This window comes from Triticum aestivum, chromosome 7A (assembly GCF_018294505.1).
Source record: "Triticum aestivum cultivar Chinese Spring chromosome 7A, IWGSC CS RefSeq v2.1, whole genome shotgun sequence".
Classification (NCBI taxonomy): domain Eukaryota; kingdom Viridiplantae; phylum Streptophyta; class Magnoliopsida; order Poales; family Poaceae; genus Triticum; species Triticum aestivum.
The window spans coordinates 328,000,402-328,020,243 of record NC_057812.1 but is presented as its reverse complement, the minus strand read 5'-3'; the positions used below and the strand labels follow the sequence as shown (position 1 = coordinate 328,020,243).

The following is a 19,842-nucleotide window of genomic DNA, read 5'->3' as shown; positions in this document are numbered from 1 at the left end:
ATGATAACTAACAGCTGAGAATGAATAAACCTGAATTGATGGACTCTGGATAACAAACTGAGAAGACTCTTGAATTGCTTCGGATAGGTGAAAAGAATTCTCACAATCAAAAACAATTATGAGGGGATGGCATCAAGCTAGAATCACGAATATTCAAGAGGATGGACAAGATTGAGAGAAAAAAAATCTTCTTCGGTCTTCAAGTGTTGAGAATGACGAGGAGAAACACCACCATGAATTGTTGAGGCACTCCGGAATGAAAATTAGAGAGGTTGAACCAACGATGAAAAGAAAAGAAAGATCTTGGAGAAAGGCATTTGACTGATGATGAATCATCCTTACGTCAAACTTCGAAAAGAATTTGGGATAGGTCCGGGAGAATAAGAAGAGTCAGGTAAGATCCTGGGAAAAGACCTGTGGGTTAGGGCCCACTCAAAATAAACACCGTAGAACGACAACTTGAAAAGGAGATAGCACCGATTGAATTAAATGACTTGAAAGAGATAACAACCTCAAAATATCTTGAATGGATTGAGAATGGAAACGAATCTTCTAAGAAATCTTCAGAGAGGTAAACAACTAAGAGGTGCACCGGCAAGAGAAGGTATTAGAAACGAGGGAAAAGGGATATGATCAACACCAAAAGCTTGATTTGAAACCACCGGAGATGAAAGGAATGAAGAATGACGAACTTGAGGCTCCGTTAGAATCTTCATGAGCATCACCAGGTAAGAACATTGACGGAAATGAATGGAGAGACTTTCTATTCATAAGATAGATACTTGATAAAGAAATCCGAGTCCTCGAAGAAAAAGGGTGGGTGGGCGGGAAAACAAAGGCAATTTGGGGCGGATTAATCAACACCGTTGAGAAGACTTGAGTTGATCTTGCGGATGTTGGAATGATCGGATCCACTTGAAGAGAAACTCACCGGTTGAAAAGGATAGACATGACAATCTCAATGATCAAGAAGGATTAGTATTCCCATATAAATATGAGAACACCGTTTAGAGAAGGTATGGAATCAACATTTGACTTCGAAGCAACTCGAATACCAGAACTCAAAACAAAACAAAGGATTGGCTTGCAAAATAAGCCGGAACAAACATATGATAGAGATTTCGTCCGAAGTTTTCATGGTGGGGCCTACACGGGCTCGATCGTACAACACCATCATGTACAAGGCAGTGCACATGACATACGAAGCGTCTCCGAATCGGCATAGCCAAGGACTCTTTAAGACACAATGAGACCATTGTAAAACCGACCGTGGATAGGCGGACCACTAGACGTCGAACCCCAATTTCGTATCATACATCTATCGGAAAGATATCCTACGAGCTACTTAAATTCCTACTTATAAACTCCCGAAATTTTCCGGTTATGCAATCAGGTGTTGGGGATAAGGGGAAGCATAATATCTCACCCAAAACTAGCAAATCCTACATCCAGCTGTATCCATCCTTCAACACATAACCAAGAAACCTTCGGAAATCGTTTACCAACTGGGCACCACTACTGATCATCTAGGAAAGACACATAGTAACGACGAGAGTCTTCATTGAACTCCCACTTGAGCTCAAGCGCATCGTCTGGAGCGGTATCATCGGTCCCTGCATCTGGTTTGGAAGTAATATGTGAGTCACGGGGACTCAGCAATCTCGCATCCTCGCGATCAAGACTATTTAAGCTTATAGGTAAGGCAAGGTATGATGTGGAGCTGCAGCAAGCGACTAGCATATCTGGTGGCTAACATATTCGCAAAAGAGAGCGAGAAGAGAAGGCAAAAGCATGGTCGAACAACTATGATCAAGAAGTGATCCTAGAACAACCTACGTCAAGCATAACTCCAACACCGTGTTCACTTCCCGGACCCCGCCGAGAAGAGACCGTCACGGTAACACACGCGGTTGATGTATTTTAATTAAGATCAACTTCAGGTTTTCTAAAACCGGACATTAACAAATTCCCATCTGCCCATGACCGCGGGCACGACTTTTGAAAGTTCAAATCCCTGCAGGGGTGTCCCAACTTAGCCCATCACAAGCTCTCACGGTCAACGAAGGATATTCCTTCTCCCAATACAATCCGATCAGACTCGGCATCCTGGTTACAAGACATCCTCGACAATGGTAAAACAAGTCCAGCAAGACCACCCGTTGTGCCGACAAATCCCGATAGGAGGTGCACATATCTCATTCTCAAGGCACACCGGATAAGCTAAGCATACAGGAGCCAACGTAACCCAAGTTGCCAAGGGATGGCCCCGCACGGTGCTCTGGGTTGGACCAACACTTAGAGAAGCACTGGCCCGGGGGGGGTTTAAAATAAAGATGACCCTTGGGCTCCGGAAACCCAAGGCAAAAAGAGGCTAGGTGGCAAATGGTAAAACCAAGGTTGGACATTGCTGGAGGAGTTTTATTCAAGGCGAACTGTCAAGGGGTTCCCATTATAACCCAACCGTGTAAGGAAAATTCTTGATGTATCGCGGGCTTTGTTAATATAGTTGGATTATATGGTGTTTCCCCTCTCTATCTTGTTGTGAATTGATTTTTCCCTTTGAGATTTCGTTCTTATCGGATTGAATACTTTTATGGATTTGAGAACACTTGATGTATGTTTTGCTATGAATACCCATGGTGACAATGGGGTATCATATTGATTCACTTGATATGTGTTTTGGCACACAAGTCACAGATTCCCGAGGTGACATTGGGGTAATCTATGCATAGGGGTTGATACACGTTCTCGTCTTTGTTTCTCCATTAGAAATCTTGGGGCACTCTTTGAGATTCTTTGTGTTAGATTGAGTATTATGAATGTGAAATTGTTTGATGCATATTGTATAATCAACTCATGAATACTCGTGGTGACATTGGAGTATCTCGGTGACATTAGAGTTGGTTGATGTGTATCATATGGTGTTCTTTTAGTACAAACTCTTGGTTAGATCGATCGGAAAGAATAGCTTGGTGTTATTTTTGTACGAACTCTACGATAGATTGATCAGACAGACTAGCTTTAACGTGGTTTCGTACCCTACAAACAATTTCTTCGTATGTTCTCCGCTAGATAGGAACTTTCGACTGATTCTTCATTGCACGTTGAGGGATGGTTATATGATCCAATTATATTATCATTCTAGAGAGATTGCACTAGCGAAAGTACGGACCCTAGGCCTCATTTTCAAGCATTGCAATATCGTTTGTGCTCTGTTTTATCAATTGCTATGATTTTATCGCCACTATCACAAAAATCAATATCAACTATCATTACTACACTTGTATCACCATCTCTTCGCCGAACTAGTGCACCTATACAAATTACCAATGTATTTGGTATGTTTGGGACATAAGAGACTTTTTATTATTTGGTTGCAGGGTTGTTTGAGAGAGACCATCTTCATCCTACGCCTCCCACGGATTGATAAATCTTAGGTCATCCACTTGAGGGAAAATTGCTACTATCCTACGAAATTCTACGCTTGGAGGCCCAACACGAGTCTACAAGAATAAAGTTGTGTAGTAGACATCAAGCTCTTTTCTGGCGCCGTTGCCGGGGAGGTGAGTGCTTGAAGGTATATATATTTAGATCTTGCAATTGAATCTTTTAGTTTCTTGTTGTATCACTAGTTTGGTTTATAAAAGAAAACTACAAAAATGGAATTGAGGTGGTCTCATATTATCCGTCTTTATCATGTCTTTCTTGAAAATGATGGAAAGGAAAATTATGCTCAATTGATAGAAGAAGAATTCTATAAAATGTTTGACAAAAAAATCTTTGAATGATGAGCATGATTGCAATGTTGTTGGTATGAACTCTTTGAATATCTATGATGCTAACAATATGCAAAGCCATAAGATTGGGGGTTCTATGTTTGATGAAGATGACATTTTTAGTTCCCCAAGTTTTGATGAGAAAATTTATTATGAGCATGCCTCCTATTTATGATGATTATATTGATGAAAGTGGGTTTGGAAGAGTGTCAACTCTAGGTACTAAAGATCCCACTATTTTGGAGGGTGTTGAATCTTATTATGATAATTATCAAAGTGGATTTGGAGAGGTTATGACTTTATTTAGTGATGAATCCACTATTTTGTAAGAGGTTTCAATTGACTATGATAACAAAGTTGCTATCTATGATGATTATGGTGATGACATGTATGCTATAAAGAATAATGATAACCATGAAACTTGTCATTATGATTTTAATTTTCAATCCCATGATAGTTATTTTGTTGAGTTTGCTCCCACTACTATTCATGAGAATAAATTTGCTTATGTGGAGAGTAATAAAATTTCTATGCTTGTGGATCATGAAAAAGAATGATTTATGTGATGGTTATATTGTTGAATTCATTCATGATGCTACTGAAAATTATTATGAGAGAGGATCATATGCTTCTACATATCTCAATAATAACAAGTTTCCTCTCTATGTGTTGAAAATCTTGAAATTTTACTTGTTTTATCCTCCTAGGCTAGTTGATTCTTGCTCCCATAAATTATTTGCTCACAAAATCCCTATGCATAGGAAGTGGGTTAGGCTTAAATGTGCTAGTCATATGGTTCATGATGCTCTCTTTGTGTTTCAATTCTTATCTTTTATGCGAGCATCATTGGAATCATCATGCCTAGCTAAAGAGGCATTAAAAAAAGCGTGTGTTGAGAGACAACCCAACATTTACCCCTACTATTTTTGTGTGTTCACATGATTAGTCTATTGTATTAATCATGTTTCATAGGTTTTGTTTCAATAAAGTGCTAAGTAAAGCCTTTGGGATAGTGTGGATGATAGTTGACTTGATTCTGTGCTAAAACAGAAACTTTTGCTTCTAGTAACAGAATTGTTTAAATTCACTGGAGCATCGAAAACTTCTGAATTTTGCCCAGATGATTAATATACAAATTTCCCATGTTGTCCTAATTTTTAGAATTTTTGGAGTTACAGAAGTATGGTAGTTGTTCAGATTACTGCAGACTGTTCTGTTTTTGATAGATTTTTTTTAAGATAGCTTACCAGGCTTGACGCCAGGTGATAGATTATATTTTCAATGCATAGTTTGCTTGTTATCTACTCCCTCCGTTCCTAAATATTTGTCTTTCTAGAGTTTTCAACAAGTGACTACATACGGAGCAAAATAAGTGAATCTACACTCTAAAATATGTCTATATACATTCGTATGTGGTAGTCCATTTGAAATCTCTAAAAAGACAAATATTTAGGAACGAAGTGAGTAGTTTCCATGGCTTATATTGCTCAATATAAATTGTGGAAATGATAAGGTACAGTAGGCATTGTGTGAGAACAATTATGAATCTTGTGTTTGACAGTACCGAAGTGAATGATTTGTCTTTATCATACTAACCCATCTCACGAAGTTCCCTTAAGTTTTGTGTGATTGAAGTTTTCAAGTTTTGGGTGAGATATCGATACGAGGAGAATAAGGAGTGACAAGACCCTAAGCTTGGGGATGCACAAGGCACCCCAAGATAATATTCAAGGAAGATGCAAGAAACTAAGCTTATCTGGGGCATCCCCTCTTTCGTCTTCAACATTATTGATAACCTCACTTGGAGGTATATTTTCATTCGTCACATGATATGGATTTTTTTTGGAGCGTTGATACGTTGGAGTCACATGATATGGATTTTTCTTGGAGCGTTGATACGTCTCCAACGTATCTATAATTTTTGATTGTTCCATGCTATTATATTATCTGTTTTGGATGTTTTATATGCATTATATGATATTTTATATTATTTTTAGGACTAACCTATTAACTTAGAGCCTAGTGCCAGTTTCTGTTTTTCCTTGTTTTTGAGTTTGCAGAAAAGGAATACAAAATGGAGTCCAAATGGAATAAAAACCTTCGCGATGATTTTTCTTGAACTAGAAGACACCCAGGAGACTTGGAGATGAAGTCAAAAGAGCCACAAGGGTGGAGGGCGCGCCCCTATCTTGTGGGCCTCCCGTGACTCCCCTGACCTAATTCCTTCACCTATATATTCACATATACTCCCAAACCATCAGAAGTATCCACGAAAACACTTTTCCACCGCCACAACCTTCTGTATCCGTGAGATCCCATCTAGGGGCCTTTTCCGGTATCCTGCCAGAGGGGGATTCGATCACGGAGGGCTTCTAGATCAACTCTATTGCCCTTGTTAGGAGTTCATAACCTCATATCTCTATTGTTTTGCCGGTTTCTTGGCTATCTTTTAAAAAAATGACCGAGCAACAATCACCAGACAACAATTTGACAATGAATTATTTTTATGGAAGTCTAAATATCTTTTTTGGGCTCTTGTAGAACTAACTTCGTTGGAAAGAGAATAACAAAGTATAGACTATGCTCAAGAAACCATGAGCATGGAGATAGTATATATCTTACTGAACTTTCCTGCTATGGAGTACAGTCTTGTTGTATTTTTTTCTCTTGTGGTTTCCTTGGTTGATCGGTGCTCACCAGGCTCTGTACTTTATCAGTTCAAGGCACGGGGTAAAAAAACAAAAGCATAGGATAAACATACGTGCCTAGTAGGAAAATAATAAGAACTCCAGTAATCAAACCATTCAAAACCTAGAGCTGCCACAAATTATTTGATACCGCATTATTAACTGAGTCGTCATCTATCAATTCGGGGGAGAAACAGCTAAGTCTAATGGAGACATGCAACAAAGCCAAATCATATCTGGCTTTGCTCTCGTACAGAACATCAGACATTCAGATCATACAACTTCCAGGAAGACACCAAAGTAACTAAAAGAAGAGTAGATGCGGGGAACTCACATTTGATATTCCCCCAAATTTCTCTTTATTCTTTGATCCAACGTGCAGATTGCATGGATGTTTCGATCTCAAGCAGTCATACTTTTGTCATCTAATAGAGGAGGTAGCCGGTTAGCGGCAAATCGCTGGTGGTCTTCATGTGTCTGGTTGTGAGTCTCTACTTGCTATCATCGGAGCCCGAGTACAGGGAGCCTATAAAGTGCAGTAGTGGATGGATGTATGCATGAGTTCCCGGCTAGAGTCAAAGCAAAATTTTGTGGGCATAATCTGCACGACAGGGAGAGGTCATGGAGATGAAGTGGTCTGCAAGGTACATTTGGTAAACATACAAAAATATTCATAATGCGGCGAAACTTGGAATGTTCTTTATATGCATAGCACCTCAGTTTTTAGGCACATTTAGCCTCATCTAGCATCAGCTCAACTTTTGGGATTACGTACATGAAAGCTTATCCCATAAGGCTATGTGTTTAAGCAGAAAATTCTATTATGTCCAAACTTCAAAGTACTGCTAAAAACACCATTGCAATCACGTGGAAGATCTAATATGGCTCATGGCCGTATATCAGAGGTCAGTTACATTAGAGCACATTCAGTATAAATGGGTTTTTAATTTCTTTGGAGAATCAGTGACCATATGTAGAATAGTATTACATTTGTGTTGAACACTAAATTCATAGGCTTTACATAATCAGAGAGAAATATGAAAACTGGAGTTAAATATACTCAGAAAGTAAGACTGCAAGTCTGCAACCTGTAGCCATTTGCATAAGAAAAACTATATTAGCTTCCCTAGGAATCAAAATCTGAACTGTAAATAACTGAAGAAAATTGTCTATGTGCATGGAAATATATTATCAGATTCAAAGCAATATGATATTTCTCACAGGAATATTTCCTTCTAGACTGAAACACAGATAAGAGTAAGACACATGGTGTCATCATGGCTTCATGGTCGTAGTCACCATATCTGCAGCCTACACTATCAACTATCACAGGGACTGAAAACAATCATAAATTTGGCTAAGAAGGAAGATGTGGAAAATAGCAATCTAAATTATGCCACCATATATTTGAACTACATGAGAGACAAATCACTCGAAAACTAAGGATCCTGCATCATAGACCGTTGTCTGGGCTACACACACTGCATGGAGGAGCGCTACATCGTATTTTCTCCAATTTAAAACACATAAAAAATGGTGAGCAAAAGAAAATAACAAATCTCTCAGTGACCAAGGCTGCTAATTTACAAAGCGTGACATGTAGGATGTTGAATGACCGGACTGAGCTAGTCAACCGGCCAAGCAGTTGTGGTGTTTTTCGCTGTGACTAACATTACACAAATAAATAACTTCAGAAACAAAATTAGTCTTGGTTATGTGAGCAGTTATGACATTTTCTTCTTGCTATTATGATAGTTTACTATCATAGTTACAGCAACATAATGAAATTCCATTGCATCATTTCAAAAAAACAGTAGACAAAATTAGATTAAGGATCAATGTATGTACCTGAATTCAATAGTACCTAACGTGGTTAGTTCATCTTGTTTTCTATCCAAGTAGACACCCAATCAAGCTTCACCAAGATGAGCAATAGGAACCGACTTCACTCCTTACATGCCAAGAGAAAAATAGCAACAACATTAACGTTCCTGCTAGAGCACTGCTTAAAAGCTTGATAAAATCTAAGTAATACAAAAGTATTATAAATAGATCTAGAGCATTTATGTTCGCAGATAGGCTATATGACAACAAATATTTTGCATCTTCTTGTAAAAATTTATCACTATGCAAAATTAGCAAAAAAAATAATCTATAGGATTGTACCTAGGCAATAGTAACAGACAGCCACACGTACCTAGGATCTTCCCTAATCTTTTCGGGATTGTCCACCCCAGCCATATAACTATAGCATGGGTCCATTGTAGTGGGCATCACCCAAGGCGGCAGGCATCTGAATTGCTTCAAATTACCATCAGTTGATTCATAAGGTTGCTCTCCCATCAACCAATATCCATCTTGAATAGATTCATATGGGATCAAAAATAGATGCTTGATTGGAGCGTAGTCAGAACTTGGAATTGGAAGCTAAAAGATTCCAAGGTTGCAAAGAAAGGATATTAGGGTTCCAATCACTTGGATATCGTAACTTCCTTTGGGCAGAGGCGACTCAATGGCCGGAGAGGATGGGCATCAGAGAGATACTGGTTGGATCTTTATTAGATGAAATCCCACCATGAAATCTTAGTCCGGAAGGGGAACTACAGAGGAGGAGGAGCGGCCCTAGTGATCTCCCGTGATGAGTTGATGCTTCATTGGGGCAGGATCGTGAAGGGGTGAAACCTGCTCAAGGGGGTGTTTTTTTGGGGCAGAATCGCGAAGGGGTTAAACCGGGTCGAGGGGGTGGTTTTTTGGGCTTCCCGTGTAAGAATTGGCTGAAGTCCCGTTCACGTGGGACAACAGGCATGGACTCTTCAGGTATTTCATCCATAGACAGTTATTTGGTAGATCAAACGGATGATTTTCTTACTTGAGGATTAATGTGAAGCTTTGATTGATGCCTCCAATTAGTAAATATAAGATATAAGATATAAAGATAATAGTAATTTTTTGTTTGCAGTTTTGGAAGGCGGGGTCACGACCCGTTTGGCCTCTATGAGGCTTCACCAGTGCTGGATGGTGAGGAGTGGTGATGTGTAGAGAAGAGAAGGGGCACTGGAAGTGAGATATCTCGATGGGGATTGGGTGCTGTTGCTACTGCTTTTTTTCTGAATGAGATGTGGCGGCACCAATCGAGATGGTCTGAGCAGGGGATCAAGGCAAAAATGTTAATTCCTCCCTGACTCTGTCATTTGATTGCAGAATATTGTGCTTACTCCTATCTTTCGCCCTCTTGCAGGCTTTCAAAAGTGAGGCTGAGCGTGGAGGTGAGGCCAAATTGGCGTGTGAATGTAAGGACTAAAATGAGATAGTTATCTTCTTTCAGTTGTTTGCTTCTGCTTATCGATAGAGATAATTATTTCCTATTTAGTAGAGATTCTGTCACATATTAATATTGGGAAATATCTATAGTTCATTTGATGTTGATATCTCCATCCTAGCGACCGCTTTGTCCATTTCATTTTTATCGATCCACCCAGGTCAGTATGAAACGAGAATGCACGTCTATGTCGTATTTTCTTTATAGTAATACATGTTTAGGTGGTCAGTCGCCCTATGTTGTTTGCATCAAAAATGTTCTTTGCATGGTGAACACGCCAGCAATTCATTCTTTGAAGCAGTGAAGCGATGTAAAAAATATGCATCGGCCGTCGAGCGATCATCCGTCATATTTTTGTAGTTCTCTTAGCTATGTACTAGCACAGATGTTGCGTATTGAAAGTAGGAGCAATCAAGTTGTTTTTTCTCTGACAAGGAGGCAAGCTGGCCTTGCTGTGCTATGCCCATCTCAAATTCTATGCTACATTTAATTATTTTAGTTTAATGTAGGTTTTGCAGCAAAAAACACTTGAAAATGTATGTCTTCTGGATATAAATATCTTCTCTAGAAGATAAATATTGATAGCCGTCACATTAATCGGGGATATAAATATTTGCACTAGAAGATAAATATTAATAGCGGTCACAATAACTGAATTTGTTGTCTACTACAATATTTTTATTCAGAAGAATACATGATTATATGTTTTTATGTAGTTTTAGTATCTGAATCGAACTTTCTTAATTTATAAAAATATAGTTGTAATTGATTGAAGAAGCGTGTTAGCTGAGAACTAAGGATCTGAGATGTGTCGTAGCTGAGATATGCACTGTTCTTAGTTATTTTAGCACCGTGAGTAGCATTTTTTCCTTCAAAAAGCCCGTGGATGATTGCTTTGGCTACTGTGACCTAGAGATCCGGCGAGGTTGTTGAAGTTCCATTGTTGATACCTTCATCGAGGCTGTTGGATGAACTATGGGAAGAATGGAAGATTTGACTGCTTGTAAGACAGTGGGCTGGCTGAGTCCGAGTAGTCAACTGTTGAATGGACTGAGAGGTTAGTGTAATCCTTAACTTAATTACTCCTCAAGTCCCAACATTTGCATTATCTGCTCATATACACCCACACGTAGGATTTCATCCATGCATGTTAGAGGATTCAGTTATTCAAATATAGTTGCACCAAAGTGTAGTACACGATTTAAAAGTCTCTATCATGCAAAGCAAGGGAGGGTGAGTTGAAATCCATAATAATCCTATGCAAAAAAATTTAATTATATTTTTATACTAATTAATCTTGACATTTTGCAATTTTACTGCGATTCTATATGCACAAGATCATGGAAAAAACCTTATTCGTCCATTGGAAACGATCCAAATTCTAAACAATTGACCAGGTACTTCACGGATTTAGGTTTGATCAGTTATGTGGTTCTCATGTATATATTCTGTCGCTTGGCAGTTCAAGTCCTATAATTGGTCAAGAGTTCAGCAACACATGGGGGATTCAGGGTGTTTTTCTTCAAAGTTATGGACTGACATTGATATGCTGCTATCTGCAAATACTGTACTGGACTAGAGAGGAGAAGCTATTCTGAAAAACATCACTCCTCCGGGCACCTTTTTTGTTCAGCTGTTTTTTTGTTTGAGTGTCTCTTTGCTAATATTTTTGTTGATTGTTATATGCTCCGGTAATTTTGCTTTGGTCATTTTGAAAGAAGTAGTTATAGCTCAACTTATTCTGAACGCACTTCTCCTTTTTTCTATTTGTCATGTCCATCTTAACGTAGATCAATAGCAGATTACTCTGATTTAAGAGGGAAAAGAGGCATCTTTGCTTTACACAAACTGTAGCTATGTCAAGGCACTACCTCTGGTTAACTTCTGCATACTATGTCTATCCATTTATTTCCATCAAGATAATCATGCATGACGCAAGTTTGTTTTGCATCAAGTATGCTTGACTTGACCTTCATAAGGGTAACTTATGCATCATTTAGCTACAGTGAAAAACATGTTGTTGTATGCTAAGCAGAAAATACAAACTGACTTAAAGAAGATAAAAGACCTACTTCTATCTTTAGACGGACTGGCGGCGGCGAAGCTCGTTGCCTTCTTGAAGACGTCGTCGCGGCTCTCATTGTCCGTCGTGCGGCTCCAGGGGAAACTTTGATCCTTGGATTGGGCGGTGGCGGCGCTCCGGTGGCATATCCTTTCTGAAGGCGCCGCCTTGGAGCCCACGGTTCGTCATATGCGGCTTCATCTCTTTGCGGTGGTAGTGCCAGGGGTGATGTTGTCACGCTCAGTGCCTATGTATCATGCCTTGGGTGTGTGTGTTGTTGTGGCGTGCGTCTATACCAGGTTGTTGAGATCGTGCTTTATATATAAAGCGGGCAAAAGCCTTTTTTGGTAAGACCTGCTTCTTGTTCCTCTTCAGAAGTTTTAACATGTTTTTAACCTTCAAAGAGGAAGTTTACCAGTGTACTAAAAAATTGGTAAAGACCAATGGCTGTGGGGTTATTGTCATATTATATTTGGAAGACTAACTCGCAGTGATGATTTATAAGATGATAGTAAGCCCCAAACCTCAATTGTGCCTGCTCTAATTGCACCTAAAATGTTTACGCATAAACTAAAAAATAGGAAACTTTTTGATCTCTATGCAGTTTGAAAGTTAATTCTTCTTGTTCATTTGATAAAATGTTGGTAACCTACATTACGTGGGTTCTTGGATTGGCAGCAGATAATGATTACTACGGTGTCATATGCCAAATAAATGTGTAGTTTCGTGTAGTCTTATCTTAACTTCCAAAATAAATAGATAACATGCATTTGCTTGATTTTCATTTTGTATGGTGCTTAGAAGATTACTAGACGTCGACACACAGAACATGAATTTACTTTTAAGAGAAGCATTCATAGTTTTATGATGTGTCAATGTAGCGACCAGACGTCAAACGGTCTGACCTCTGTGTATAAGTATCATCCCTAGATCGGTAATGCTGACACACACAGTACTTGAAGGATTGGTAACAGAGTGGCAATCACACACTTATTACATCGAATGCCTCAAAAGAAAACTTATTACATTAAATATGGCTTAAGGTCATCTAATACGATAACAGCGGAAGACTTGGAAGATAAAGTGAGTCCATCAACTCCAACGGCATTACTGAGTGAAAGACCACGACCAAAGGCTCCTTACTCGTCGTCTGAAAAGTCTGCAACAAGATACGTTGCAGCCGAAAAACGGGTCAGCACATAGAATATGCTGGCAAGGTAACACAAGAGAGAAATGAACAATGTAAAGCTATCACTACATGCATATGTGGCTGGTGGAGGCTGTATGGTTGATATGTTTTTGCGTAAAGCCAATTTTTCCCTACTGCAAAGGAATAAATTTTATTTAACTATCATGTAGTTGTTAAACATTGAGAAGGTTCACCCAACTCAATCCCAATTAAAAGTAATCATCATTAAACCCAATCAAATTATATTAAGAGTGATGAGATCCACATGATAATCCAAGAACTAGATACTCAAGATGTCCATAACCGTGGACACGGCTAACTATGATTAGTTTGTAGACTCTACAGAGGTTTGTGCACTTTTCCCCACAAGACTCGATCTCCTCCGTTGGATTTCTCGCACTACATGGTGTTTGAGAAACGGATGACCGAGACACAGTCTTTCCGAAGAGGTCCCCTTAACCGTTAGATAGGCCGGTACACCTACAATCCCCTAGATCTGCTAGCCCATCATGGAAAGGTTTTCCACAACTTACTCAACTATGCCAGAGCCCATATTGGCATGTGGCTGCACACGGAAGTTTCTAGTATGAATAATCTTATGATCCCTTTGAGCCTGGGTGGCAGTCCATAGGAGAATCACACGGTACCCCGGGATTTCCTAAAATACAGGCAATCACTGGGTTCCCCAGGTACCTCAATCCACCCAGATGTGTATTAATATTGCCACCTTAAGTAACCATTAATTTATCAATCTCACATCTGTCATGAATACACTCAAACCCAATCCACGTCTACGAGCATAGCATAGCAATATAAGCAACGTAGAACTAACTCCCAAGGTTTGATAATAAACAGGTGAATAGGTACTACCTCAACTGCTTCCCAAACCCCACAATTTAATTCAGATCCTAACCATGCAATGTTTGAGGGTTGATCTAATGCAATGAAAACTGGGTAGTAAGAGGTATGATCAAAGTGTTACTTGCCTTGTTGATGATCCGCGAAACCTAGAGACTCGATGTAGCACGCTTCGCACTCCGGGTACTCTATCGCGATCAAACAAGCATACAATAAGCAATCAAGAAAAAGCAAGGGTAAAACTCAAATAAGAGATCTAACCAGAAAATTCAACTTAAGAACTCCGGTTTGCAAAAAGAATCAAATCAAACGAGGCAACAAAACTCAAATGGCGAGAGAAACAGGCTTCGTTTACTAATCTGGACTAAGGTCAAATTTTACAGTAGCAAAAACTTGTTTAAGTTGATTAAACGGAAAGAGGGTTTTGAGACGAAACTCTAGGCGCTTGAATCGCCTAATTCCGATAAACAAGCGAAAAGTTATACTAGAACGAAAATCGGATCAGAAAAAATTGCGATCGAAAATAATCGCGAAAAATCCGAGAAAAAGAAAAACTGACGAACAGGCTAACGAGCGAACGTTCATTATCTGTAACTAACGAGCGAAAACCATTCGTTAAAACGAATGTACGGATGAACGTCCACTAAATAACTAAACCGAAAAAAATAAACCGATCTAAATAAATAATAATAAACCGCGGATCTAATAAATGTGCGGTTTTCTGGAGAAAACCGACGATGGCGGCGCTACCTCCGGCGAGGCGGCGAGGGCGGCGGGTCGGCGGCGCGCCGGCGCGGCGTGCGGCACGGGGCGGCGGCATGGCGACGCGGGCGGCGGCGAGCGTCTTAGGGTTAGTCTTTGGGGGGTTGCGGGGCTAACGAGCTGCGGGGCGGCGGCTTTTAAAGGGGCCGGCCCGAGAAGTCCTGACCGAAAACGGCCCTAAGTCGGTTTGACTCCAAAAAGCTCGAAATAAATTTTCTCCGTCCTCTAAAAATAAGTCGGACAACATGAACATTTATTTGGGCCTAAAATGCAATTTTGAAAAACGCATATTTTTTTCCTAATTCAAATAAAATAGCGACAAAACTCCGAATAAAAATCTTATTTGATTTTAATATTAAATCTCTGATATTTCTTTATTTTGAGGAAGTCATTTTATCCTCTCTCTCTTTTATTTTTAATAAAAGAAATATTTCAGAGAAAAATAATTAAAATTAAATGATCCTCTTTTCATAATTCGAGAAAAACCCAAATATGAAAATACCGAAATCCCCAACTCTCTCCGTATGTCCTTGAGTTGCGTGGAATTTCTAGGATCAACCAAAATGCAATAAAACATGATATGCAATGATGATCTAATGTATAACATTCGAAATTGAAAATTTGGGATGTTACAAACCTACCCCCCTTAAGATGAATCTCGCCCCCGAGATTCGGGTTGGCTAGAAAATAGGTGAGGGTGATCCTTTCGTAAGTCTTCTTCTCGTTCCCAAGTGGCTTCATCCTCGGTATGGTGACTCCACTGAACCTTGCAAAATGTGATAACTTTGCTGCGTGTAACTCGGCTAGCAAACTCGAGTATCTTGACTGGTTTCTCCTTATCTGTCAAATCACTATCCAACCGTATCGCTTTTAGCGGCACTGTATCTCTCAGAGGAATTTCAGGCATCTCCGCATGGCACTTCTTCAACTGGGAAACGTGGAACACATCGTGAACTCCGGGCAATCCTTCGGGTAATTCCAACTTGTAAGCAACTTCTCCCATACGTCCTAAAACTCTGTATGGTCCCACAAACGTGGTGCTAACTTTCCCTTAACTCCAAAATGCTTCACTCCTCGGAGTGGTGATACTCGAAGATATGCTCCGTCTCTGACTTCGTAGCTTGTCTCCTTGCGTTTCGAATCCGCATAACTCTTCTGCCTAGATTGGGCTACCTTGAGTCTATCACGAATCATCTTAACCTTCTTTTTAGACTCTTTAATCAAATCTGGTCCAAACAACTGTCGATCTCCAACTTCGTCCCACAACAACGGTGTTCTGCACCTCCTTCCGTACAGTGCTTCGAAAGGGTCCATCTTCAAACTGACTTGATAACTGTTGTTATAAGAGAACTCTGCATAAGGCAAATTATAGTCCCAACTAGATCCATAGTCTAGCGCACAAGCTCTCAACATGTCCTCCAGAATCTGATTTACTCTTTCAGTCTGTCCATCTGTTTGCGGGTGAAAAGCTATACTGAACTCTAGTCTGGTTTCCAAATTTTCATGCAACTGATTCCAAAACTTTGAAGTAAACTGGGCTCCTCTATCTAATACAATGGTCCTCGGAACTCCATGCAGACATACGATCCTAGTCATATATATCTTTGCCAACTTAGCACCGGTGTAAGTGGTGTTTACTGGGATGAAATGAGCTACTTTCGTCAATCGATCGACTACAACCCATATCGAGTCATAGCCTGAACGAGTTCTGGGCAATCCCGTGATAAAATCCATGCCTAGTTTATCCCACTTCCATTCGGTTATAGGCAATGGCTGTAGCAATCCTGCTGGCTTCTGATGTTCTGCCTTCACTCTCTAACATACATCACAAACTGCTACATACTCCGCAATATCCTTCTTCATACCAGTCCACCAGAGACTGTCCTTCAAATCCAGATACATCTTGGTATTTCCTAGGTGAATCGAATATGGCGAATCATGGGCCTCTTGCAGAATCAACTTCCTGATCTCCTGATCATTTGGCACATATACGCGGTCCTCAAACCATAAAGTATCGTGCTCATCCTTACGAAATCCCTTGGCCTTTCCTTTATTTCAGCGATCTCCTTGTCCGTCTTTTGCGCTTCTCTGATCTTATCCATCAAAGTAGACTGAATCTCCAAAGCTGCTACATAACCTCTCGGAACTATCTCCAAACATAGCTCACGAAGGTCCTCTGCTAACTCCCTGGGTAATCCTCCGGTCATGAGGGTATCGACATGACTCTTGTGGCTCAACGCATCGGCTACTACGCCTTTCCTGGATGATAATGCAATTTCATATTATAATCTTTAATGAGTTCTAACCATCTCCTCTGCCTGAGATTTAATTCCTTCTGTGTGAAGATATACTTCAAACTCTTGTGATCCATGTATACCTCACAATGGTTTCCGATGAGAAAATATCTCCATGTCTTCAACGCATGCACTACGGCTGCTAACTCCAAATCATGCATATCATAGTTTAACTCATGGGGTTTAAGCTATCGTGAGGCATATGAGACAAATCTTCCCTCCTTCATAAGTACGGCTCCAAGTCCTCGACGAGAAGCATCACAATACACTTCATAATCCTTGCGTTGATCTGGTAGAATCAACACTGGTGATGTAACCAAGCGTCTCTTCAACTCCTGAAAATTGGCCTCACACTCCTTAGTCCAACTGAACTTGGTGTCCTTCTTTAACAACTCCATCATGGGCTTTGCAGTCTTTGAGAAATTCTCGATGAACCTCCGGTAGTATCCTGCGAGTCAAAGAAAACTCCGGATCTCTCCAACTGTCATGGGTGCTTCCCAATTTGTCACGGTGACAACTTTGTTGGGGTCTACTGCTATTCCTTCTCCGGATATAACATGTCAAAGAAATCCAACTTCCTTCAACCAAAACTCACACTTGCTGAACTTGGCGTATAAATGATGTTCCCTGAGCTTGCCAAGTACCAAACTCAAATGTTCCTTATGTTCTTCTTCATTCTTCGAGTAAACCAGAATATCATCAATGAACGCTATGACGAACTTATCCAAAAACCCCATAAACACCTTGTTCATCATGTTCATAAAGTAGGCAGGTGCATTAGTCAGGCTGAGGGAGTCCTGGATTAGGGGGTGTCCGGATGGCCGGACTATACCTTCAGCCGGACTCCTGGACTATGAAGATACAAGATTGAAGACTTCGTCCCGTGTCCGGAAGGGACTTTCCTTGGCGTGGAAGGCAAGCTTGGCGATACGGATATGTAGATCTCCTACCATTGTAACTGACTTTGTGTAACCCTAACCCTCTCCGATGTCTATATAAACTGGAGGGTTTTAGTCCGTAGGACAACATACAGAACAACAATCATACCATAGGCTAGCTTCTAGGGTTTAGCCTCTCCGATCTCATGGTAGATCTACTCTTGTACTACCCATATCATCAATATTAATCAAGCAGGACGTAGGGTTTTACCTCCATCAAGAGCGCCCGAACCTGGGTAAAACTTTGTGTCCCTTGCCTCCTGTTACCATCCGGCCTAGACGCACAGTTCGGGACCCCCTACCCGAGATCCGCCGGTTTTGACACCGACACAGGCCAAATGACATAACGGTATACTCATATAGCCCATACCTTGTGGTAAAAGCTGTCTTAGGTATGTCCTACTCTCGAATCTTCAACTGGTGATAACTTGATCGCAGATCGATCTTGGAAAACACCTTAGCTCCTTGCAGCCGATCAAACAAATCATTAATCATCGGCAGTGGTTACTTGTTCTTGATCATTACTTCATTTAATCCATGATAATCAACAACCATCCTTAACGATCCATCCTTCTTTTCCACTAGAAGTACTGGTGATCCCCAAGGTGACGAGCTTGGTCGAATATATCCCTTATCCAGTAACTCCTTAATCTGCTTCTTAATTTCTTCTAAATCCTGTGCGGGCATTCTGTATGGTCTCTTTGATATTGGCCCTGTGCCTGACAAAAGCTCTATCAAAAACTCAATGTCTCTATCCGGTGGCATGCCTGGCAACTCTTCTGGAAATACATCCGGAAATTCCTTCACCACTGGTACTTCCTCCTGTAGTACTCCCGATAAGCAATTTACTTGAGTCCTATTCGGCACATGCCGGGATACATACTTGATCCTTCTTCCTTCTGGGGTGGTGAGTAAAATCATCTTACCGGCGCAATCGATGTTTCCTCCATACATCGATAGCCAATCCATACCCAACGTGCCTACCTATGGCCAATGGCATCTGAAAACATCCATGGCTTGCCATATACTCTGCTCCGGGTGAGGTTACTAGCATGGGTGTCTTAAGTACTCTAGTGGGCAGATTATACTTATCCACAAATCCCCTCGATATGTATGAATGAGATGCACCAGTATCAGAAAGAACTACTGCAGTAAATGACTTCACCAAAAACTTACCAATTACTGCATCTGGCTGGGCTTCAATCTCCTCCACGTTAACGTGGTTCACTTGTCCCCTGTTGAAAGGGTTGGGATTCTTCCCAGAGCTTCCATTGCCATTTCCATTCTTAGCTTCAGGACATTCATTGGCGTAATGTCCGGTCTTCTGACACTTGTAGCAAGTAACGTGGCTTAGATCCTTCTTGGCGGGTGTTGCCGGGTTGGAACGGTTCTGTCCGCTGCTTCCTCCATTACCATTACCGTTCTTGGGGCCACTATGGTTGTGCGAATTTCCTCCATTATGAGTGTGGCCTCCATGGTTATGAACAAGTCCTCCCAAGTTCAGGGTGAAACAGGGTCTCTGCTGGGCTCCAGAATTATACTTCCCCTGTCCATACTTCCTCTTGCGGTTTTCAATCTGCCGCTGCTTCCCTTCAAGCATGAGAGCTCTATCCACCAACTCCTGGTAGTTATTGAAATTTGCTACCATCAACTGCATGCTCAGCTCATCATTCAGTCCCTCCAGAAACTTCTCCTTCTTAGCTGCATCTGTAGCAACGTCATCTGGGGCATAACGTGCTAACTTACTAAACTCATCCACATACTGGCCAATAGTGTGCCCTCCTTGGCGTAAGTTGCAAAACTCACGCTTCTTCATGGCCATAGCTCCCGTTGATACATGGGCAGTATGGCAAGCTTGTTGGAACTGATCCCATGTGACAGTGGCTATAGGATAAGTGACAGTGTAATTCTCCCACCAGAGGCTGCAGGTCCATCCAATTGGTGTGCAGCAAAACGC

General features: G+C 40.7%; 1 long non-coding RNA gene across 1 annotated transcript; it reads right to left on the bottom strand.

Moving 5' to 3' along the window:
• Positions 1–6,597: 6,597 nt before the first annotated feature.
• Positions 6,598–9,168, bottom strand: LOC123151695 (uncharacterized). The gene is made up of 3 exons (XR_006475778.1): positions 8,661–9,168; positions 8,312–8,414; positions 6,598–7,064 (listed from the first exon to the last, which is right to left on the bottom strand). It is a non-coding gene; the product is annotated as an uncharacterized lncRNA (long non-coding RNA).
• Positions 9,169–19,842: the final 10,674 nt, after the last annotated feature.